Raw genomic sequence first — 25,092 nt, forward strand, 5'->3', positions numbered from 1 at the left:
CTCGGAATCAGAATACCAAGACTAGCAAACATGGCAATGGGCTATAAGTTGGTATGGAGAATTCTCAATGAGAGAGGGACCTGGTGGACAGAGGTCATAAAGAGGAAGTATTTAAATGTGGCCAATAGCAACATCCTCTCAGGAAAGATCATTGAAAGACAGTGTACTCCTGTATGGAAGCTGATCAAAAAGACTCTTCCTCAATTCAAATCTTGCATCTCAAGAGCTCCGGGTAATGGCAAATATATCAATATATGGGAGGACAGAATAATGGGCATGGAGGCAAGGGTAATGCTCACTAACTACAGGCCCCTGCAAAGGTGGATGGCAGAGGCAAAGCTCAGAACTCTTTATGATATCTCTCTTTGGGATCAGAACTGCTGGACAGGTTGGAGACCTCTCTCCCTCCCTGATGATCTCAAGAACCTCTGGGTCGAGCTCAAGACTTCGCTTATAGGCTCAGCCCCCACAAACAGAATGGCGGAAGACAAATTTGTTTGGGACCCTAATGGGGGTAGCTACACGGTCAAACAGGGTTACAAAGTATTGCAAAATGCCTCAGCAATTAACAATTGGCCACTTCATAAAGCAACGTGGAGAACTGAGTGTCTGCCAAAGGTAAAGCTTTTCAATTGGACCCTTCTGCATGGTAAAATCCTTACTGCTGAAAATCTCAGGAAGAAGGGCATTCAAGGTCCATCAATTTGCTGCATGTGTAGGGAAGCTGAGGAAAGCAGTAACCATCTCTTTATGGATTGCCCCTTTGCAAGAGCTTGCTGGAATCTCATCACCAGCCCCCTAAGCATCAGTGACCTTCCCAACCAGATCACTCTCCTACAGAAACATTGGGGAAATAGCTTCCCTCAATCCGGCAAGTGCAAGGGCCTAGTTAAAAGGATATGGAACAGTATCCCCGCTAATCTCTGCTGGCAGATATGGATCGCCAGAAATAAGTGTATATTCAAGAACAAAAAGCCAAGTATTTCCAGCGTTCTAGCCAAAACGATGGCACTCATCTCTGAGACCATTGAGGCAAACGGCATAACCCAGGCAGACTTGGAACTGATAGATGCAAGAGTTAAAGAGTGGAGCAGCAAATTCAAATATGAAAGGAGAACTCAGAAGAAAGCAAACACAGGAAGAAGGAACATGGACTGGAAATTAAGAGGGACTAAGGAAGAAGTCAAAAATTGGATTCAAAATCAAAATAGACCTACCCTCCACTTTGATGGGGCATCAAAGAACAACCCGGGCCAAGCGGGAGCAGGTGGAGTTATCAAAGACTGTCATGGGAGAAACATAGTTACATTTGAATGGGGCCTGGGCATCATGACAAACAATAAGGCAGAGGCATACAGCCTCCTTCTGGGGACCTCCATTGCCAAGAAGCTTGGCCTAAAAAACCTCTTGATAATTGGTGACTCTGCTATCATCATAGCAGCTATGACATCAGGGGAAGACTTCAAACAAGCAGCCTTAAACAACATCAAAGGAAGGATAATGGAAAATATCAGGACTCTCGGCGGCGCCACCTTCAAGCACATCCTCAGAGCAAACAACGTGGAAGTAGATGAACAAGCGAACAAGGCTACAGGAAGGCAAACAGGTCAAGTTAAGGAGAATGATACAGTTTATGAGAAAGACATTCCGTAAGCGGGCCTCCCCCATTGCCTCTCCCAAGAAACCCAGTCACCACAGGCATAATCCCCTCCGTATCTGGCCCTTCCCCAAATCTCCCTTCTGCTCTACCTGGTACCATCGGAGATCTAATCGCCCTCATGACCTGACCCTCATCATGGAGTTATATCTCATTGGATTTCATTATCTGACTAGCGCAGACATTCTCAAGATATGGGATCGTGGCCATCCCCTCCACACGCTCCCCGCCAGCAGACAAATCAACTCAACAGACCTCTCCTCTCCCAAGATCAGATCCGCTCAGAATCAACTCAAGCATATGCGTACCCTCCCTGGTCTTATATATTGCAGTCGGGTTTTATGTAAACGCACAGTTTTGGGCAAAGCTCTGCATCTCCATTGCGATTCCATCAATCGAAGGCATCTAGCGGAAGGCCTCATCTTTCATCGGGAAACAGAGCTCCGCATCGCGCTCCTGGTAATTGTGGTTTTATGCTTTTTTGATTTATATTCGCTGGCATTTTTGTTCCTGGATTGTAGCAGAGTCTCCGGTATACCCCCGCAGCCCACTCTCAGCCCTCAGAGTCCTTCGCTCCTCTCTCTTCTAAGCCAGCAACTCCGTGTCATCGCCTCCCCTCCCTCTATATCCCCGCTCCCAGCTCCTCACGGGTCTTCCCATCCCACAAGCCTCGGTTTTCTGTTTGATAGGACGGCAGAACAGCAGAATCAACCAGCTGATCAGGCTCAACCCGTAACCCTTTGGACGACATTTTCAACAACAGGGACTGCACCATGTGTAAGGCTCACACGATCCTGATCAACCGCTTGACCAAGAAACTTAAAGAGCTGCAAGATGATTATCAGGCAGACAGGAACTCAAAGCGCAAAAAATTGGACAAAAGGAAGACTGAGATCGAATCGTTGAAAGAGAGATGCAGCCACTTGGAGGCGGCCATGGAGCACATCCGCTCCCTTACCCAGAGTTACCAGGTTGAAGCTTCAACCAAGGCAAGCGTCAGGAATCCTGATGATTCAGTCACTCAACATTTCCCATAAAGGATGCATTGTAAATTTAGCTGGATAGGTGGTTCCTTCGTTAGGCAATATAGTCGTCTTTATTTTGCTTTCTGTTTAACCAAGAGAAGCAACGAGGAATTTGGGTCTGCGAACCCGCTTTTTCTCCTCAGCTCTTAGATCCATCTCCCATATGTACTAAGAACTCTGTAATGCTGGATTTTATAATACATAAGTACCCGACTTCGTTAAAAAAAGAAGAAAAAGTGAAATACGTAGAAATGCTAAAAGAATTCCAAGATGTTTTTGCTTGGAGTTATGGTGACCTCAAGTCCTATGACACCAGAATAATACAACACACTATTGCCCTAAAAGAAAACCAGAAACCTTTTAGAAAGAAGCTTAGAAGGATTAATCCCATTTTATTGCCTTCTATTGAAAATGAAATCAAAAGAATGTATGAAGCCAAGATCAATGCACCAATTAGATTCTCTGACTGGGTTTCTAATTTGGTACCCACAAGAGAGAAAACTGGTGAAATTAGACTACGTGTTGACCTTAGGAATCTCAATAAGTTTCGTTCAAGGATAACTACCCTCTTCCTAAAATGGATCACATATTACACAGGGTAGTAGGTTCAACCAGAATCTCGTTGTTAGATGGGTTTTCTGGTTATAACCAAATTTTAGTCCACCTAGACGATCAGGAAAAAACTGCATTCACCACTCGTTGGGGCACTATCATGTATGTGAATATGCCTTTTGGGATAAAGAATGCAGGGGCCACTTTTCAAAGAGCTATGGATATAGATTTTGCTAAGGAAATCCATGAATTCCTTGTAATATACTTATATGATATCACAATATTCTCTAAATCTAATCAACAACACCTAGATCATCTAAGGCAGGTCTTTATCAAGTGTAGGAAGTATGGAATTTCTTTGAATCCTAAAAAAACTTTAGTTGGGTTGGAAGAGGGAAAACTGTTAGGCCACATAATCTCTAAAGATGGTATCTAAATAGATCCTACAAGAATTGAAGCCATATTACACATACCACATCCTAGGAGCATCAAAGAACTACAAGCCTTTTTAGGTAAAATAAACTTTCTTAGAAGATTTATTTCTAACTTAGAAAAACTAGTTAGATTATTAAATAACATGTTGAAGAAAGATTTGACTATAAAATAAACACTTGAGGCCAAGATTTCTTTTGAAGACATTAATCTAGCCTTGACACAAACACCAGTTCTAATCAGTCCAATGTTTGATAGGGATTTCATTATATTTTCTTTCGCCTCAGAACACACAATTGCTGCAATCCTACTATAAAAGAATGATTAGGGTTTTGAACAACCCATTTCCTTCTTTAGCAAAGCCCTGAGGGATGCACCTTTAAAGTACAATATAATGGAAAAGTAAGCTTTTGCTCTAGTCAAAGCCATCAAAGATTTTAGAGTTTACATCCTATATTCTCATGTAATAGCTTATGTTCCCAATGTTGTAGTCAAAGACATCCTAACACAAGATGGTACAGATGGGAAGAGATGGAAATGGATAGCTACTATATTAGAATATGACTTAGAAATTAAACCTACAAAATTGATCAAAGGCAAAGGTTTAGCCAAGCTCATGGCTTAATCGAACTGTTAGGCCCTAGAAATAAATTTTATTGCAGAATTGGATAATGGAGAGGAGATGGCGACTCCACCAATCAGCGAGGCCTTTACTGACTCACCATGGTATGTTGACATTATATACATTCTACAAAATTTACAAGCTCCTCCAGAACTATCCAGGACTAAAATTAGGTTCTTAAAAATGAAAGCTTTGAAGTTTTGCATATCTGACAATGCTTTATTTTGGAAAAATCATGAAGGCATCCTTATTAACTATTTATTAAAGGAATAATCTGACAAAATATTACAGGAGTTTCATGCAAGTGACTATGGGGGACACCTTTACTGGAAAACCACAGCTGACAAGATCCTAAAAGCCTGTTTTTATTGGCCCTCTCTGTTTTCTGATGTAAAGAAATTTGTAACCTCATGTCATAAATGTCAAATTTTTTAAGGAAAAAGAAAACTTTTTCCCTTACCTTTGAAGCCAATATCTATTGAAGCACCATTCCAACAGTGGGGTCTTGACTTCATTGGTGAAATCCATCCCCCTTCCTCTGCCCATCATAAATGGATTCTCACTGCTACAGATTACTCTACGAAATGGATAGAAGCCATACCCTCAAGACAAGTCACTGATACTGTCATAATAAACTTCCTTGAGACCAACATTCTGTCCAGATTCGAATGCCCCACCAAAATCATCACTGACAACACAACAGTCTTCAAATCCAAGAGAATGATTGATTTTAGTAACAAATATCATATAACCCTGGGTCATTCTACAGCCTACTATCCCCAAGGAAATGGACTAGCAGAGTCTTCCAACAAAAGCTTAGTGAATATCATCAAAAAATTATTGGAGGATAATAAGAAAACTTGGAACAAGAAGCTAGTAAATGCCTTGTGGGCAGATAGGATGACCACAAAGAAATCCATTGGCACCAGTCCTTATCAATTAGTTTATGGAATGGAGGTTGTTTTCCCATCTTCCTTGGGAACACTAGTGATGAAATTGCTCTAAGAGGTGCAAGTTGAGCCAAATGATATTCAAAAGAGAATCAACCAGACAATTCACTTACAGCGGACCAGAGAAGAAGTGCACATCAGATCCCAAGTTGTGCAGGAAAGGATCAAGAAAGATTTTGACAAAAGGACCAAGGCAGAATATTTTTACCAAGGATATCAAGTTTTGAAATGGGACTCGAGAAGAGAGGATAAAGGTAAACATGGGAAGTTTGACTTCTTATGGAAAGGCCCTTATATCATTTATGCTTTTATGGGAAATAATGCTTTTTTCCTCAAAGAATTGGATGGAATAGAAGTAGAAGGAGGACTTGTTAATGGTCGAATGCTTAAACACTACATAGATCCTAGACACTGAATTCACTAATCACTTGTACATATTCTATTTTTCAAAAAGTTTAGTGTTGTTTGGATGGTAATTATTAGATTTGAAGCTCAAAGATAAGGCCCTAAGCTTCAAAAGTTTCACTGTCATAAATGGAAATAATGTAGAAAAGTGAAAGGGAAAAGTTGCATGCTAAAGTCACAACAATTCAGAAGGCCATTAATCTACAAGTTCTTGACATTTCACCAAGAAATGCCATCCCCAAGTGGAGCCACCATTAGGTTCATATAACAATAGGAGTCATAATTTTTGAATGACTGAGATTAAACCTGTAATATGTACATACCTTTGCTTTTTGCAAATGTTTTCCATATTTAAACAATAAATAAAAAATGTAAAGAGGGTATGTCCTAAAAGAAAAATCAAAGGACAAAAAGAATAAAAAGGTCAAAAAGATGAAAAAATGAACCCCAGGAAAAGAAAAGACCATGAAAGTGTGCAAGTCAAAATGCCACTCCTAGTTACTTTTGATGTTGAATAAAAGCTTGTGTGCAGCTTGTTACCTTTGCCACAATCCATGATAGTCAAAGTGTTTAAACTTAACTATTTCATGCTTTCAATTTTATGCTTATAGATAGAGAATAAAATCTGACCAAACAATTTAATCTTGACAGATAATTAGATTAGGTAGAGTAAATAAAAAGAAGCTCAATTGTTTAATCTAAGCCCTTGGATGTAGTAAGGTTAGACTTAGTTATATTACTATTGTAAAAGAAAAGAAAATGTTTTGATAAGGGTTTTCCAGTTTAAGTGCACCTTAATAAAGAGAAGTAAAAATGGTAGGATGAGTAGGTGGGTAAGTAGAAGAAAGCTTGCAGAATTGTGATGATTGTTAGATAAAAGCATATTGATCACCTTCATCATGAAATTTCTAAGTATGGATGAAAATTGGACATGCATCAAGCCCAGAAATTCAAAATTAATTAACTTCCCTCACTCATTACACTTTTCACTTCACTAATTTCCAATAAAAAGTCTTAAGTACCCAAAATCTTAAGTCAAAGGGGCTCAGAGCATTTCTCTGACTTCTGCAGGGACCGGACCCTCAGCCTAATGAAGTATAGGTCCTAAGTACTAAAATTTCCCTCATAAACATTCACCCCCTTCAAATTCACTCATATTCCCCAACAAATCCCTTTTCCTAAGAAAAAACATCATTTTCCTAAGGAAAAGTCATTTTCCCCTAACAAAACCCTTTCTCTAAGGATAAAACCTTAGAAAAAGTGATCACCCACCATGGAAAAACCCTTTTTCTTCAAAAAACCCAAAAAACACTTCAAGCCTGAGTGTAACGTGTTATGACAATAATAAAATAAACAACATTACACTTAGCACTTTCGTTTCCACATTAATTTCTAACTTATATATATATTAAATCCCAAAAAAGAAATATAACCTTTCCCATATATAGTTATAAATAAAACCCTTATATTAATACCCTACCCCAAAAGTTTGAAACATAAACTTTATAGAACCCCTATCCCGATAAAAGAAATTAATTAACCGATCTGCAGTTAAATAATAATCGACCCTGCCAATGAAATCATCATATGATCGGCTCTCGTTAATCCAATGACGGACGATCATATCGGGAAGCCTCCAAAGCCCGACCTTTACCCGCCCGATATGGGCAATTTTCTTTTGGGCCCCAATACTACGTGGCATCCGATGAGTGGCATTGGGCATCCTCCGCCCGAAACCACTCCAGCCACAAAAGTTGTGCGATCAAATCTGCTTACCACCTCCCACTAGATGACAAAACATCCCATCTCCCGTTAAAAGCCAAATGTACCTTTTTTTCCCATGTGCCCGCCAACAGTTGACTTCGCAAATAAAACTAAAAAACTCATTATTTTTTGGTTGTATCGTGAAAAAGACGCTCAGACCTCCATGTAAGCGATAGACTACATGCAACTATCAACCCACATCCAACTGCTAACCTCTAGAAGCTACTGAAACTTCCAGTCCACCCTTCAGTCACCTACACCTCTTGCAACTCTACACAATCATCCATCGACCCATTTAGCGCCAAAAACCAAGTATTTATTCGAATTCACTAAGAAACCTTGTCCCATTCCCAAACCTGTTACTCAATTGCTTTAAGTTATCAAGTAATTAAGTGAAAGAATTTCCCAGCTCTGAATTGAACCAATTTTCCCCCAATTTAACTGAAAACCCCTTTTCCCCATTCTTAAATCCACAAGAACTAAGAATGGCCACTCCAGTTTCAATGGATGTCCATCCAATTACCACTCCATATCTAGGTTTAGACCATCTCCCTTTGGTAGACAAAGATTTCCAAATCAAGGACATTATTTTCTGTGAATCCCCTATTAAACTATACTGCCAGTACAGGGACCTATATCTAAACCAAACTGACCAAATTGGGCTTTGGGAACCCAATTTGCCCAAGCACCAGTTCCTAGAAGTGCATATCTTCCCAGAAATTGTTCATTATTTCCATACCAATTACAACCCCAGTCTAAGAGTAGTGATGTCTCCAAACCAGGATGTACTTTTCACCATCACTGCTGAATCCATCAATGAAATGCTTCAATTGCAACTAGGAAAAAATATGGCCCCTATTTCCATTGGAGACCTGCTTGACAAATTCCACAATATTATCCCTGCCAGACTTTCTGAAGTATTCCAAACCTTTATTGTGGAAGAGAAACACATTCCAAAGGATCCTCCCCCATACATGTGAACCATATTTTCTAGACTTGGCCAGGACATTGTGTCAATGATATCTAGTGTCTTAGGCCATACTACAAGTGAGTATGTTGATGAAATCATTCTAGCTTTCATGTCTATCTTCACTCCAGGACAACCCCCTGCTATCATGTATGATTATGCCAAGTACACAGCAGATAAAATGCATGATCAATTCTTGAGGATGAACAATGAAAGTGTATTTAAGTACTCCTTAATGTTGTACCACCTTTTATTATATTATCAAGCCGATAAATTCCCATTTACTCTTCAAAAGCTTGATACCAGAGGAAACCCTAGGTCAGTAGTCTTTTGGACTCCTTTGATCTACAAATATGAATCACCATATCCATACACAGAATTCATAGATCTTTTTGTATATCCTGTAGTGACCATGCTGCTAGGAAGTCCTCCTCCAAGGATCAGTTCAGATATCAGGAGGATCCTACAACTTCCAAAACAACACAAAGTGGGAGATTGGTACTTGTACCAAAATCACACTGAAATTAGGATCTATGGCTATGAGTTAGCACCATATAAGTTACCCAGACACCTCCCAATAATATTATTTTCTCTGGAGTACTACAGACAGATAATCAACTCAGATGAGATACATTTTGTGAAAACCAAAAAGAAGGCTCATCTCAAAATCAAATATCAACTAGGCCCCTTTGTGTGCAAGAGTTGAGAAGCTAGAAAAGAAGCAGAAGACATCCTTCAAAGGCTCAAACTAAAACAAAGCTTCATATGGACATATGACCCCTTTGATTTCATTTACAATAGAAGATAGAAAAACAATTTTTCTCCCTATATCCACCACAGAATCCCTGAGATAGAACAATATGCAAATCAGTTGGAATGTGTGGAGAATACTCTAGTACAGAGAGATAGCACTAAAGTTGCTGCTAAAAATGCCTTAATTGATCTAGAGAGGAGACTTGATCAAGATTCTTTCACACAAGTACCAGAAGAGTCCCAAGCTCAAAGGGAATCGCAGGCACACAGTGAACAACAAAAATAAGAAGAACCCCAAGTTCAAGAAGAGTCAGAACAACCAGACCTATTAGAAGAACTGACTCAAACCAAACTGCCAGAACACATTATGAGCACTCCCCCTATCAGTCAAACTCCTCTGAATGAGGAGAGAAACCTCAAAAGAGACATGGAGGAGGCCACTCCCTCAGGTAGAGCCATTTCACAGACATATGTCAAAAGGCAAAGGTTAAATCCTTTCTCCGAGCAAGAATTCATAGAAGAAACAGTTGGAGCCACAAGCACAGAAAGAGAAGGGAGCAGTCATGCTACTCCCTCTGGAGGAACACAAGAACCTTCCACACTACATGCTCAGATGTTGGAAAAACAACAAAGTGTGGAAGTGTCCTCATCAAGGATTCCAACTAAGAAAGACCAGGATATCAGAGAAAAGTACAAGGAAATAAAGGCTAGGAATGAAAGGTTAAAAACCCAAAGCTATGCACAGTACCTCAAAATGGCTCCCACCTGTTGGATACCTATACCAATAGGTTTCATATTTCATGATTGGCAAGAGAAAGTCCAAATATGCTCTGCTTTGAGTTCACAAAGATCCCATATTTCCTAAAGAGCAAGGAGGTGTGTAAAGTGTTTCAAACGTTGATGACCCTATTACAATTTTTGATGGATGATCCAACAGTTTAACCTGGATCATGCCATATTTCAATTTTGTGTTATAGAATAGAGAAAGAAGTCTGTCCAAACAGCCTAATCTTGGCAGACAACTAGTTTAGGTAGAGAAGAAAAGGATCCCAACAGTTTAAACTGGGACCTTGGAAGAGATAAGGGTAGAAATAGATAGAGAAAAGAATAAAGAAAAAGCCAAAGAAAAGAAAAGGCAAGTAAGGGTTTGCAAGTCCAAGTGCACCCTCCAAGGAGAAACAAAAAATGCTAGGTAAGCAGCTGGGTAGGTAGTTGGGGTCGCAGAAAGTGAGTCCTATCATTGCAAGAATGGTGATGATGGGCAGCAAAGTACAAGACTATAGCAGGAGCATGACTAACCTCCCTCTCCCCCTTCATTTCATCACTAACATTCCCTCTCTTTTTAGCTAAGATTTATGGAGAAAGATCATGGTTTTTAGGTGGTTCTGGTTCATTCAGAAGCCACATTTCTTGTCTAAAATCTTTTCATTTTGATCTACTCTCAAAACTAAATCACTTTCATATAAACTCAGTGAGATCCCCTTCATTTGATCCCTTCATTCATATTAACACTAATTCTATTGTATAAATCCTCATATCACCTCTTCCCCTAATATTACTAACACCAAGGTGTATAAATCCCAAACTCTTATAAATACCCACCCCCTTGGCATTATAGCCAATAAAGTTACAAGTCAGGGATCAAATGACATCAGGTCATGTTGATAAACCTATGCCAAATACCCCTTTTCCTCATAAGCCAGTTCCTCTATCCCTACCCCCTTTTGCACATAAAACCTTTAAAAAGGGCCCTAAACCCCACCTTACCCGCTTCAAAGAGCCAAAAGAGCATAAAACCCACTTTCCGCCTGTTAGCCAAGGTTGGCGCATATAATTGTTTTTATCAAAATACATTAGAAAAGCACTCAAAAGCAGGTTTATTTGCCTCCGCCCTCATCCGTATATTCCACACATGTCACCTCCCCGACCACCATTAGATCAAGGGCCTACAGATCCGACGGCCCTGATCGCGTTGGACCCCTTCCGACGTCTGACCAATACCTGTACTAACCTCCCGTCACATCTGCCTCGCGTCCGCCGTCCGATCAAAGTCTGTAGATCTAACGATCATCGTGACGTCGGAGCCCATCCGATGACCGATAGATATCTCCCGACGTCCGTATCTGGAGGACGTCATTCCACTGCGACGTGCCCTCACCACCATACGTCGGAGGTACTACTGACCGATACCGCCCCGTACAGGAGGCGGTGCGATATGAAACCACTGCTGGTTTCCGGATTTCCTTATCCCGCCCACCCACGTCATCACCGCATCAGCAACGCGTCAGCAACGCGTCACCGCCCCGTCACCCAGGTACGCTGCCCCGTCGACCTCCCTGTCCCTGCCATTGGTCCACCTGTCCTGCCATGTCACCGCCACCGTGTACCAACCAGACAGCGCCACGTCACCCGATGACGTCAGTATGACGTCATCCGACCTTGACCCCACCCTATGACGTCATGCTGACGTCAGCACATATTCGCGCCAAAAGCGTAAAAAGGTCTATTTCACCCAAAATTTCGCGTTTTTTGGTCATTTTGTGTGTTCATCGTTATTCTGCTCTGCATGCAAACAACGTCCAAATTGTCTACCAACCTGCTAAACTGACCAGAAGAGCTCCAGCGCACCAGTTCAACCTGCGGTCACGACCTCTGCGCGTTGTTTTACCAGGTATTCCTCATCATTCATCCTCTGTGCGCCTGCAATTATCTATTTAACGCCTTAGAGAGCTTAAAGAAAGCCGAAAATCAGAAATTCACCACTGAATTCCTCAGCAAAGCCTTGAAGTTCCAATTATCACTTCGAAAAACACCAGCCGAGCCTTTTCCCAGTGGCATTCTGCTAAGAAACCAGGCCCTGTCTGCGCAATCGTGGCAGGCGCATTTGAAACCAATTTTTAACATTGAAAGGTGCCAAAAAAGGGCTAAGCTTCGCTCTTAATTACCATAAAGCAGCATTTCAACTGCTGCACACCCTGCATTTACCTCCCACTTGCATTTCCATCCCTCTACAAAGAAACTTTGCTGTTGTTACTCTGCATAGTAACACAGCCCCTGAGTAAGAGTAAAATTTGCAAAGGAAAATCATGGACCCCCCTGTAGCTCCCATAGCCCTCAATGTGGCTCCCCTGAATGTTCCTAATAGAACATTTGACACCAGAGCATTGGCAGACCTGGACTACAAGATAGCAGAGGAAATGATGAGCAGAAGCAGGTTCCATCTGCAAATATTAAACGAGATAAAGATAAAACATGAGAGGGGGACAGACATCCTGGGAATTTGGGAGTCATTCCTCCCAATATTCAAACTTCCTCAGGTTAATCAATTCCCTGAGCTTGTGCACATAGTTGCTGAACACTATGATGCATCCCAGAGAGCAGTGCTAGATGCTGAAGGTTCAATCCTGTTCCTCATTACCCCTGAAGCCATCAGGGAGATGTTGCAATTCCAGACAGAGCATAAGTTGGTCCCTCTGTCACTAGCTGATTTAATAGTACAGGGAGCCAGAACCACAGAGGCCCAAATCACTAAGGTCAACCAGCTCTTCGTCAAGGCTGACACTTTGCAGATTCCTCCCATCAACTGCGTTTACCTCAATCAATTGGGCCAAGACCTGGTTGACATGATCAGTCCCATCCTGGGATATGATTCAATAGAACATATTGATGAAACAGTTATACAAATGATGCTTATGTTCTCCCCAGGAAGGAAACCAATCCACTATGATTATGCAACATACATATCAGACAAAATGCATGAACAGTTGATGAATTTGCCAAGAGAAAGAGTGTTTAGGTACACCTCCTACCTATATCATCTGCTCATATACTTCCAGCATGATAAATTCTCCTTCCCAAAGAAGAGAGTAGATGCACAGGGCAATCTGAGATCAGTAGTATATTGGACATCTGTTTTCCACGTATCATGCTACTCTCCATATACCTACTGTGAGTTTATTGATCTCTTCATCCATCCAGCCTTGACTCTACTGATTGGTTCACCTCCTCCTAGACTGACAGAGGACATGAAAAGGTGCCTACATTTGTCAAAAGTATACAGTATTGGGGACTGGTATCTTTACCAACACCACACCGTCATCAGAATATATGGGTGTGAGTTACCCCCATTTAGACTACCCAAATTTGTGCCCATGAGGCTATTTGCCTTAGAATACTTCAGGCAGTTTGGCTATGTGGATATGTTCCACTTCTCAGGCAGAGGCAAGAAAGCACAGCTGAAAATCAAGAGCCAACTTGGCCATTTAGTCTACAATGAAAGGGATGAAGGGTGGAAGGAGGCAGATAGAATACTGGTGGGACTTGGTTTGAAGTACAGTTTTATATGGAAACCCTATGACCCCAACAACTTCATCACAATGAGGAGACTCAAATATAAACTGTCTGCTTACGGTCATCATAGCCTCCCCAAAATTGAAAAATATGCCAATCAAAGCAAGTGGAAAAGGGGAACTCTAGAAGAAGATATAACTCAAAAAGAGCTTGATCAAAGAGCTCTGAACAATCAAAAGAAGATGGCTGACCTTGAGTTTTATGCACAGGTCCCCTCACTGCCAAGCACACAAATTGGAGCAGCAGCCTCCTCTTCAACTACTCCACAGCAAACTACAAAAGTTGCTGGAAAAGTATCAGAAAAAGGAAAGGAAAAGGAAATGGAGGCAGAGCAAGAGCAACAGCAGGAACAGCAGCAAAATCAAAGTCAGCAAACACAAGAACAAGTAGAAGGACTACAGCAAGGGCAGCAGGAAGACATAGGACAGCAAGAAGAACAGCAGCAAGAAAAACAAGGGCAGGAGCCGCCTGCCCAGCAAAAGGAAACAGTGGATACTCCCCAGACCACTGAACAAGTCATGCCTACAAGGCAAGACTCTACATTTGATGCCTCGGTCCTCCAAACCCCTCAAAAGGAGGACACATTTCTCTTTAGGAAAAGGGAAAGAGAAACTCCCTTGACATCCTCTATCAATCAAGGAGAGAAAAGGCAAAGACTCAACGATTTTCCAGAAGAGGATATAGCCATCCGAGAAGCATTGGGCATGGGCCCACCAAGTCAAGAAATTTCAGCAAGTTCCTCCCAGCAGGAACTAGACAGGACAATGGGAGGGGAAGTCACCTCCTCCAGCCAGCAGAAAGAGGAAAGAGTGAGCATAAAGCAGCAGTTCATAGACATTAAGAGAAGGAGTGACCCAATCAAAGTTCAATTATACAATCACCTACTTAACATGGCTCCTTCCAATCAGCAGAGACTCATGTCTGCTTTTGATGTAGGTGAGGGCAAACTGACATTGAGTCATTTTATGCCTACGGCACTCAAGCCACAGTCTTCTGCTGATTATCTCAGGACCAATTTAGAGGTCCTTGCCAAAGATATACACCCCATGGACAAAATTGAGTTGCATAAACAAACAGGGGAAATGGTGTATGCTTCATTGGCCGATAAGACCTTGGACAACTACAAGTTAACAAGCAGTCTGAATGCTACGGCTTCCCAGCTGGAGCTAGAGAGAGCCTCTTCTCAGGCCAAAGACAACAGGATCAAAACCCTGGAAGAAATCATCATAGAGATTGGGCACAATCCCAATGATATTAAAGGGATACAAGAGATCTTAAAAATCAGAGATGCTGATATGGCTGCACTAAGGAAGAAGGTTAAACTTCCAGCCACTATCCATCCACAGACCGATGAAGTGGCAAAACAAAGGTATGAGCAGGATTCCACTGCTCTGTTAATTTCTGTTTACAAAGAACTTCTGAAGGCACAAGAAAAATTGGGGCAATATGAGGCCACACAAGCACCTCTGAAAGGATCATCAACACAAGCGCAAGAGGGGCAAACATCTCAGCCCCCTCCACAGGTCATTAATCTTGAGGAGACTGCTCCTACTACTGCACCTCCACCTCAGCAGGTTGAACAACCAGCCACATCTACTTCAGCAGCACCCACCAGCACAGATCAGAGCTTAGACATGCAAAAGCTAAAAAGCGAAATACAAGCTTTAGAAGCACAAATGATGCAGCTGAATGAAACTAAGGAGCAGCTGGCCAAGGTGAATGAAAGGCATGACAAAACAAAAAGAGAAGTAGGAGAGAAGGCCAAAGAAATCAAAGCTCTTAAAGACAAAATCAAGGAGCTTGAGAAAGAGCTAAAGCTAGATAAAATCATAGCCGAAATCAGAGCAATGATATGGTCCAATATTGGTAAGTCTATCAATAACCAGTGGCCATACATTGAGACAATCCATGAGCAACTGGAGCTCATTCCAAAAGCACAGAGGGAAATCAGAACATCAAGGGCCTTGTTGGGGAACATGCCTGAAATTGCAACAAAAATGATCAATGTGCTCAATCATAAGACCAGTTCTCAGTTGACCATCATGGGAATCGCAAATAGAACTGATACTATCCAAATGATCAAGAGGGTTCTTACTCTTAGAAGTCTGATGCAAACCTTAGACAGAAGAACCCAGGATATGCAAACTGAGGTAAACAGGTTCTTTGAGAGGTTTCGGGTATTGGAAAGTAAAGGACTCCCTAGCTTGCTGAACAATGGAGGGAGATTATTCACCCATGAAGAATATGCCAAGAGAGTGAATGTTTTTGCCTCATCACAAGTAAATGAGAAAGCCAGCACCTCAGAAGATACAGGGCCTATCACAGGACAGATTTTCTATGGTAAGATAGAAAATCTACTTTTTATAATGAATGAAATGAATCATCTATTTGATGTAGCCCCCAACTTTTTCAAGTATACAGAAGCTGAAGAAACAATGCAGGCCATCCTCAAGCATCAGCTCCCTACACAGGAATGGTGGACAGATGCCATCCAGAGAATTTTGTAAACATTAAGCCATGCATCAATTTCTGTTTTTTCTATAAATTTTGATGGAAAGAACAGTCAGCAAAATCAGCAGGCGTCATAAAGTCAAAGCTGAGCCAACTCAGCAGATGGAGCAGCCAACAAAGCAGGAAAGACAAACGCAGCTGGCAAAGCCGAGAAATTCATTGCGCAGGCAAAAGTAAATGCGTACCTACAGGATCGATACATAGTAATGTAACCGACTCAGTGACTCCTTAAAGTCAAAACAATCATCTGACAGACATAAAGGGCATTTACTCTGCATTTAACGTTGTAATAACTCCCTGCCTACTTTCTGAACACTACTGAAGATATTTTCTCTCTCAGATGACTCAATGCCTGAGATATTTTGTACACTTATTTCTATATAAACCCCTGCGCATGATAGAGCAAAGGGTTGTTGTAATTTTCCTTTGAAGAGCTCTCGCTTGCTGTAAGATTCTCAGAGAAATAATACAAAGGGAGAATGGAATTTCCAAAGCTTGGTGTACTTTGATGCGTTGTGGTGGATGGTGAATGTTGCAGGATTCCAGACTGTTTTCATAAAACAATAAGTTTTCTCAAATCTCTGTATTACATGTTTTCGAGTCTTTTGTTCTCTTTTATTGTTCAGATGTTTTACACTTAATAGCCAAGTAGAAGAATGGTTCCAGGACTTAATCCATGATTACCCTGAACTCAAACTGAGCTATTATCCATGTTTTCCTCAGATACAGTAACAGAAGTGTAATTCTTAGTTGCTGCACTTTGAAACTGTATCTTTCGCTGTGATAGACATTCCCAGGGATTCAAGTTTGCCCCTGTGACATCTGTCTTTTCTCATAACCAGTCGGTGGAAACATTTAAAAAGTGAGTGAAAATTCTTGAATGCTTTCATCGTTTTTGTTTGTCTTACCTGTTTCCTGTTATTAATCAAAATTTGTTCTATAAAACATCCAAATGGCCCTGTAAGTTTCACCGGTTCATCTCAAAGTTTCTGGACACCTACAGCCACAGACTCCATTGCCCAATGACACTTAACTCTTTGGGGACTACATCACAGAGACCTGAAAGGAATTCTTCAACCAAAATATAAACAAAACCTGTGCTCAATACCTAGCCTAAAACATTATCGTTACAGATACAAATCATAAAGAGAGAGCCCTCTCTGATCACAGTTTGGCTAGAAACAGTGATTAAAAGATTGGTTAGTGGTTACCCCGGCCGTATTCCCTTGGGAGTCATAGGGAACAACCTGGGTGTTAACATAATTGGCGACTCCACTGGGGATCGAACATTTTTTCAATTACTATCTATCTTCCAAAGCTGCCATCAAGCCTGAAACTAGCCAAGAGGCCTTAGGACTGTTTCTGCAAACACAGGGACAGCTTTAGGGAAGAGCTAACTAGGGAATCTTCATCCTAGCTTTGAAACATATATAGTCATTCCAGAATCCTTACCTAGTCCTTGTACATATATAACCTCCTGTATAAAGTTCTAAAAGAACACTTAGAAGCTGGCTCCCAAAAGAAACCCAAGGCACACTAGGGCAAACCCTGACCCTGATCAACCCATCATTGTTGATAATCCAAATATCATTCCAAAGAACATAAGGAGACAGCAAAAGCAGGAGAAGCCTGCTGATTCAGATATAAGTTCAGACCAACCTATCCTCATTCCAACTCCTTGCAAAGTCCTTTTCCGTTCCACACCTAATTCCCCTAGTTCATCATCAACCCCTCAGAGTCCTCCTCTTCCATCTTCACCATCTGCACATACTCTTTCAACCAGTTTCCCGCTTGTTACCCATCCTATTAACCCTGTTACACCTGTAATCCCAGCTGTCCCATTTGTTCCTATTAACCCTATAAACCCCATAAACATGGCTAACAGATATGCACCTCTGCAGATACCAGCCAATGCACCGGCTCTACCTCAAGACTACCAAACCAAAATCTCATTTTTTGACTCCCATGGCCCTTTGACAGTTGTCCAGCATGCTAAGAAGATGCAAGACCACTTTGAGACCTATGAAATAGATGATGACAGTGTTAGGATGAGAATTTTTGTCCAAAGCTTAACCGGGGATGTTAGAACTTGGTTTAGATCCCTGAATGCAAATTCCATTGCAACCCCTGAGGTCCTGTACCAAGAGTTTACCAACAGATGGGAGAAAAAGAAAGATCCACTCCACATACTCGGTGAATACAACACTATTAAAAGAGGTCCCCAAGAAACGGTTCTGGAATATTGTGCTAGGTTTAACAATGTATATAACGCTATCCCCCAGAATTTAAGGCCCCCTCCTGATTTGGCCCTGTATAACTTCCCTGATGGTTTTGATTCTGATATGGCCTATCAGTTGAAAGAAAGAGATCCTCCAACCCTTGCAGAAGCCCAAAGAGTTGCAGTCACTGTAGAGGCCAACCTAATTGCCAAGAGAAACAGGGCAAAGCTGGAAAAGAAGGCTGGCTTCAGAGAAGAGCCCTCAGGCCTTGATCAAAAGTTGGATGCAATACTAAACAGCATGAAGAGACTGGGTGAAAGAGTGGAATCAGTTGAAAGAAAGTCATCATGGGAGGCATCACAAAGCAATCCTCCTAGAAACCCAAATTTTAGGAGAACGCAGAACCCAAACATAGGAAAAACAAGTGCTGACCAAGACATTAGACCCCCTTTTCAAGAAAACTATGCAGAAACTTCCTCAGCCAATCAGCTCAATGAAGATCCTGAAATCAACTTAATAGGTCTGGACGGTAAAAGCCATGTTTTCTTAACACAAGAAGACCATGAGGAGGATGAAAGCAAAACATTCCAAACGAAATCAGGAGAATCCTTTGACTTTAAACAAGGATATGATACTGCTGTCTATGAAGTCCATAAACAATACAAACTAAGGAGTAGGACTGTAAATGTAAATCAGCCCGAAAAGATAAAGGAGAAACAACAGTCCAAAGAAACCATGGTCACTGAACCTATTGACAACACAAACGTGCCTACAAAAGAAGTAGGGGTTGAGGAGGTTATTGAACTACTGTCCCCACTAGAACAGCCCATGGCAACCCCGTCCTCTCACCCTAACCCAAACATTACCCCTCAAGACATGAGTATAAGGGGCAGATTCCAAAATCAAGATGAAATCCATCAAGAATATTTAATGAACAAAGAAAGAACTGTTATCCGTGATTCCAAAACCCAAGCTGATAAACCTTTTGACCTAGGTACAGAGATTGGCAAGTTAAAGATAGCAATTCCTCTCTCAGAGCTAGCCAAGCATGACATATACAAGCAACAGATAAAGAAATCCCTACAGCTCACCAATAGCAAAGATGATGTAAATGTGCTAGATGACACTCCAGAATTACTGTTTGGCCCAGAGGTAGATGGAAAAACAGTAGTCACAGGGGTTTTACCTTTTTATGTCAGCCTGCATGTACATGATAAAATACTGCACAATGCAATGTTTGACTCAGGTGCCTCTCACAACCTTATGCCAAAAGCTGTCATGGAAAGATTGAACTTGGATATAACAAGACCATACAAAGACCTGTTTTCCTTTGATTCTAGTCAAGTCAAATGTTTGGGCCTAATAAAAGATTTATGTGTGTCCCTGGTTCAATTTCCCAACAAAACCATACTAATGGATGTGGTAGTTGCTGATATCCCACCCAAATACGGGATGCTCTTATCAAGATCATGGGGAGCCAAGCTCCAAGGCTCCCTGCAATTAGATATGTCATATGCAACCATCTCTGTCTTTGGGCAACCAAAAAGACTTTATAGGGAAACACTCATGAAGTATATGGTCAGCAGTGAAGAAAAGCCTCAAAATTTTCCAATATATGCTGTCCATTCGGACATAGACTCCTTCATCCTCTTCAATGACAGCGCAAGCCTCTCAAACAATGACATTAAGACCGAAACACTCATACAAGAACAAAACATTGATCAAACAAGTAGCACCTGCCGAACTTCAATTAGCCCAACAATACACATTAACCCTCCTCTAGTTGTCAAAAACTGTCAAACAAGTGATGAAATTATCCCAGAAAACAAATGGGAAAAGAAACCCCAACTCATGCTCACATTGCCATCCCATGAACAGAATGTTAAATCTCCTATTCAGCAAAATATTCTGTGGGTTCTAGAGTTTGATGGCTCAGTCAACAAGTTAGGGGCAGGGGCTGGAGTATGGATACATAATAAAGAGAAAGATTATGCAGAAGGTAGGGCTTACAGATTGAAGTTTAGATGCACTAACAACATGGCAGAATATGAAGCTCTGATGTTGGGCCTAAAGCTAGCAAAATCACTACAGGCTCCTAAACTCTCCATCATGGGAGACTCTGATCTAGTAATTCAACAAGTGAAAGGAAATTTTGTTACCAATGACAAAAGATTGAGGTCCTATAGGTCTGCTGTAATTGAAATATTAGAGACTTTCTCCGAGTTTGTTATCACAAAAATTCCAAGGGGCCACAATCTCCATGCACACAGCTTGGCAACATTTGCCAGCACCTTCAAATTCCCATTGGAACCCAACAATTGTTTCACGGCAGAGGTCAAATATAGGCCTTCTATTCCAAACAATGTCAAAGAGTGGAAAGTATTTGAGAATGACATGCAAATAAACAACTTTTTAACCTTGCAACAAGAGTTCACAGGATTAAATATTGACCTTGAGACAGCAAGTCAATCACAAATGCTTGAGACAGCAAGTCAATCACAAATATTTGATGGAGCAAGTCCATCACAATTACAGTTTCAACAGTCTGCCCACCCAATGTCACCTAGAACAGCCAAACAATTACTCAGTCCAACCATTTTCAACAAAGAAAACATTCAGCAAATTAACCAAATTGACTGTGAAGAGATGAGTAGCATTGAGGCTGAAATCATACAACTCAAAGACAATTTCCTTCCTGTGGGCCTTACCCCACTAGAGGATATTTTTGACTCAAATGACATCCCTAGAAAGCCAAAGATGCAGCCATTGGATGCAAGAGTTGAAGAATGCAACATTGGTACTGTTGACAAGCCTAAAATAATAAAGCTATCTGCCTCTTTGCCCCCTGATCAAAAGCCCAAATACATTGATCTCTTTAAAGAATTTCAAGATGTTTTTGCTTGGGGTTATGAGGACTTGAAGTCTTATGATACCTCTGTCATCCAGCATACCATTCCCCTCAAACCTGATCAAAAACCATTCAAACAGAAACTGAGAAGAATCAATCCTGTGCTCCTTCCTTCCATTGAAAAAGAGTTGCATAAAATGTTCAAAGCTGGTATCATAGCACCAATTAGGTTCTCTGAATGGATTTCAAATTTGGTCCCTACAAGAAAGAAAACTGGTGAGATTAGACTTTGTGTAGACTTAAGAAATTTAAATCAAGTGTCACTCAAAGACAACTACCCCTTACCCAAAATGGATCACATTCTTCAAAGAGTAGTAGGGGCTTCAAGGATATCATTGCTTGATGGATTCTCAGGTTTCAATCAAATCCTAGTACACCCTGATGATCAAGACAAAACTGCATTTACAACCCCATGGGGAACTTTCAAGTATGTGAAAATGCCATTTGGATTGAAAAATGCAGGGGCAACGTTTCAAAGAGCAATGGAAATTGCTTTTGCAAAAGAGATTCATGACTTCTTGGTCATTTACTTAGATGATCTTACACCCTTTTCAAAATCTGACCAAGAACACTTGAAACATTTGAGACAGATTTTCATAACATGCATAAAATATGGTATTTCCTTAAACCCCAAGAAGTCATTATTTGGCTTGGAAGAAGGGAAACTTCTAGGGCATATTATTTCAAAAAATGGCATAAGAATTGATCCAGATAGGATACAAGCTATCCTACAAATGCCTCACCCAAGGAATGTCAAGGAATTGCAAGGATTCTTAGGGAAAATCAATTTTTTAAGGAGGTTTATCCCAAATTTAGCAGAGTTAATCAGATTACTAAACAATATGCTAAAGAAAGATTCAAAGGTCAAATGGACTGTTGAAGCAAAACAAGCCTTTGAAAGTATAAAGTTGGCCTTGACTCAAACCCCAGTGTTAACCAATCCGCAGTTTGACAGAGACTTTATTATTTTCTCATTTGCCTCCCAGCATACTATTGCTGCTGTATTATTGCAGAAAGATGACCAAGGGAATGAAAAGCCCATTGCTTTTTTCAGCAGAGCTCTTAGAGATGCTCCTCTAAAGTACCAAATAATGGAAAAACAAGCCTATGCCTTGATCAAAGCTATTAAAGACTTTAGGATTTACATTCTCTACTCCCATGTTGTGGCTTATGTACCAAGTCCTATTGTCAAAGACATTCTCACCCAAGAAAACTTAGAGGGTAGGAGAGGAAAATGGATTGCCAATATACTAGAATTTGACATTGAAATAAAGCCTACAAAGCTGATAAAAGGGCAAGGTTTGGCCAAATTAATGACAGAAGCAAATTTCCAAGCCTTAGATATCAACCAACTGGACAGTGAAACAGAGCTGGCGACTCCAAAGATCAATGTAGCCTTTGAACAATCTCCTTGGTACTCTGATATCTGTTATGTGTTACAAAACCTGTGTGCTCCCTCAGGACTGTCCAGAACTAAGTGTAGATTCCTAAAAATGAAAACAGCTAGATTTTGTGTGATGGATGGAAATCTACTTTGGAAAAACCATGAAGGTATATTGCTGCACTGTCTAATAGAGAATGAAACTAACCATATCATACAAGAATTCCATGCCGGAGACTGTGGTGGACATTTGTACTGGAAGTCCACCGTGGACAAGATATTGAGGGCTGGTTATTACTGGCCTACTATGTTCTCTGATGTGAAGAAATTCACAGCCTCATGCCACAAATGCCAACTGTTTGAAGGCAAAAGACAGCTGCTGCCACTTCCTTTGAAGCCCATTGCAACAGAGAGACCTTTTCAACAATGGGGCTTGGATTTCATTGGGGAAATTCATCCCTCATCTTCAGGGCAACACAGATGGATTCTAACAGCAACAGACTACTTCACCAAGTGGATTGAAGCTGCCCCATGCAGACAAGCAAATGATTCAGTAATCATTCAATTTTTGGAAAACAATATACTGGCTAGATTTGGCTGCCCAGACAAGATAATAACAGACAATGCTGCTGCCTTCAGATCCAAGAAGATGGTGAACTTCTGCCATAAATTTCACATTACTTTGGGCCATTCTACAGCTTACTATCCTCAAGGAAATGGCCTTGCTGAATCATCAAACAAAAGTTTGATAAATATCATAAAGAAAGTGCTAGAAGAGAACAAAAAGAACTGGCACAAGAAACTAGTAAACGCTTTATGGGCAGACAGACTAACAACTAAAAGATCAATTGGGACCAGCCCATATGAGTTAGTCTATGGATTAGAGGCCAGATTTCCTTCATCACTAGGAGTGCCGGTTATGAAACTTCTACAAGAAAGCCAAGCAGAGCCAAATGACATGCAAAGAAGGATTAACCAGATAATTTGTTTACAGCAGACCAGAGAACAAGTTTTCAGCAGAATGCAGATACTACAAGAGAAGCTGAAAAAGGCCTTTGATAGAAGAACCAAAGCAGAAGATTTCAATGTAGGGGACAAAGTTCTAAAGTGGGATGCAAGAAGAGAAGAGAAAGGAAAGCATGGAAAGTTTGACTCTTTATGGATAGGACCATTTGCTGTCCAAGCAGTGCAAGGTAATAACACCTACTTCCTCAAAAGTTTGACCGAAACTGACTTGGATGAAGGTCCTGTCAATGGCAGGATGCTGAAGCACTACTTTGATTATTCCCCATGAGTGGAACCTAAAGATTCATTGTATATATACAGATGTACATATTATCTCCTGTTTTAGATTGTAAAGAGCAGTTTTCCCAAGTAATTCACCAAGCAGCAAGAGGCTGATAGAATCAGAGGCCTTCCAAGAAAGAAGCACACCATTGTGACACATTGAGGCAGCTAGTTTCAAAGATTGGTATGGGCAGCTAAGGAGCAAGGCAATCTGACCTGCTGTTCTTGGTCTTTCAAAAGAAAAACCATCCCCATGTGGAGCCACTGTTGGATACCTATACCAATAGGTTTCATATTTCATGATTGGCAAGAGAAAGTCCAAATATGCTCTGCTTTGAGTTCACAAAGATCCCATATTTCCTAAAGAGCAAGGAGGTGTGTAAAGTGTTTCAAACGTTGATGACCCTATTACAAATTTTTGATGGATGATCCAACAGTTTAACCTGGATCATGCCATATTTCAATTTTGTGTTATAGAATAGAGAAAGAAGTCTGTCCAAACAGCCTAATCTTGGCAGACAACTAGTTTAGGTAGAGAAGAAAAGGATCCCAACAGTTTAAACTGGGACCTTGGAAGAGATAAGGGTAGAAATAGATAGAGAAAAGAATAAAGAAAAAGCCAAAGAAAAGAAAAGGCAAGTAAGGGTTTGCAAGTCCAAGTGCACCCTCCAAGGAGAAACAAAAAATGCTAGGTAAGCAGCTGGGTAGGTAGTTGGGGTCGCAGAAAGTGAGTCCTATCATTGCAAGAATGGTGATGATGGGCAGCAAAGTAAAAGACTACAGCAGGAGCATGACTAACCTCCCTCTCCCCCTTCATTTCATCACTAACATTCCCTCTCTTTTTAGCTGAGATTTATGGAGAAAGATCATGGTTTTTAGGTGGTTCTGGTTCATTCAGAAGCCACATTTCTTGTCTAAAATCTTTTCATTTTGATCTACTCTCAAAACTAAATCACTTTCATATAAACTCAGTGAGATCCCCTTCATTTGCTCCCTTCATTCATATTAACACTAATTCTATTGTATAAATCCTCATATCGCCTCTTCCCCTAATATTACTAACACCAAGGTGTATAAATCCCAAACTCTTATAAATACCCACCCCCTTGGCATTATAGCCAATAAAGTTACAAGTCAGGGATCAAATGACATCAGGTCATGTTGATAAACCTATGCCAAATACCCCTTTTCCTCATAAGCCAGTTCCTCTATCTCTACCCCCTTTTGCACATAAAACCTTTAAAAAGGGCCCTAAACCCCACCTTACCCGCTTCAAAGAGCCAAAAGAGCATAAAACCCACTTTCCGCC

The 25,092-nt window shown here is 40.9% G+C and overlaps 1 pseudogene; it reads right to left on the reverse strand.

Moving 5' to 3' along the window:
* Positions 1–2,382: 2,382 nt before the first annotated feature.
* LOC149258594 (putative E3 ubiquitin-protein ligase RZFP34) overlaps positions 2,383–25,092 on the reverse strand; it is a 115,613-nt pseudogene continuing 92,903 nt past the window's right edge.

The sequence above is a fragment of the Pinus tabuliformis genome, chromosome 6 (genome assembly GCF_031772625.1).
Source record: "Pinus tabuliformis cultivar Carrire ecotype Pingquan chromosome 6, CPIR1, whole genome shotgun sequence".
Lineage (NCBI taxonomy): Eukaryota > Viridiplantae > Streptophyta > Pinopsida > Pinales > Pinaceae > Pinus > Pinus tabuliformis.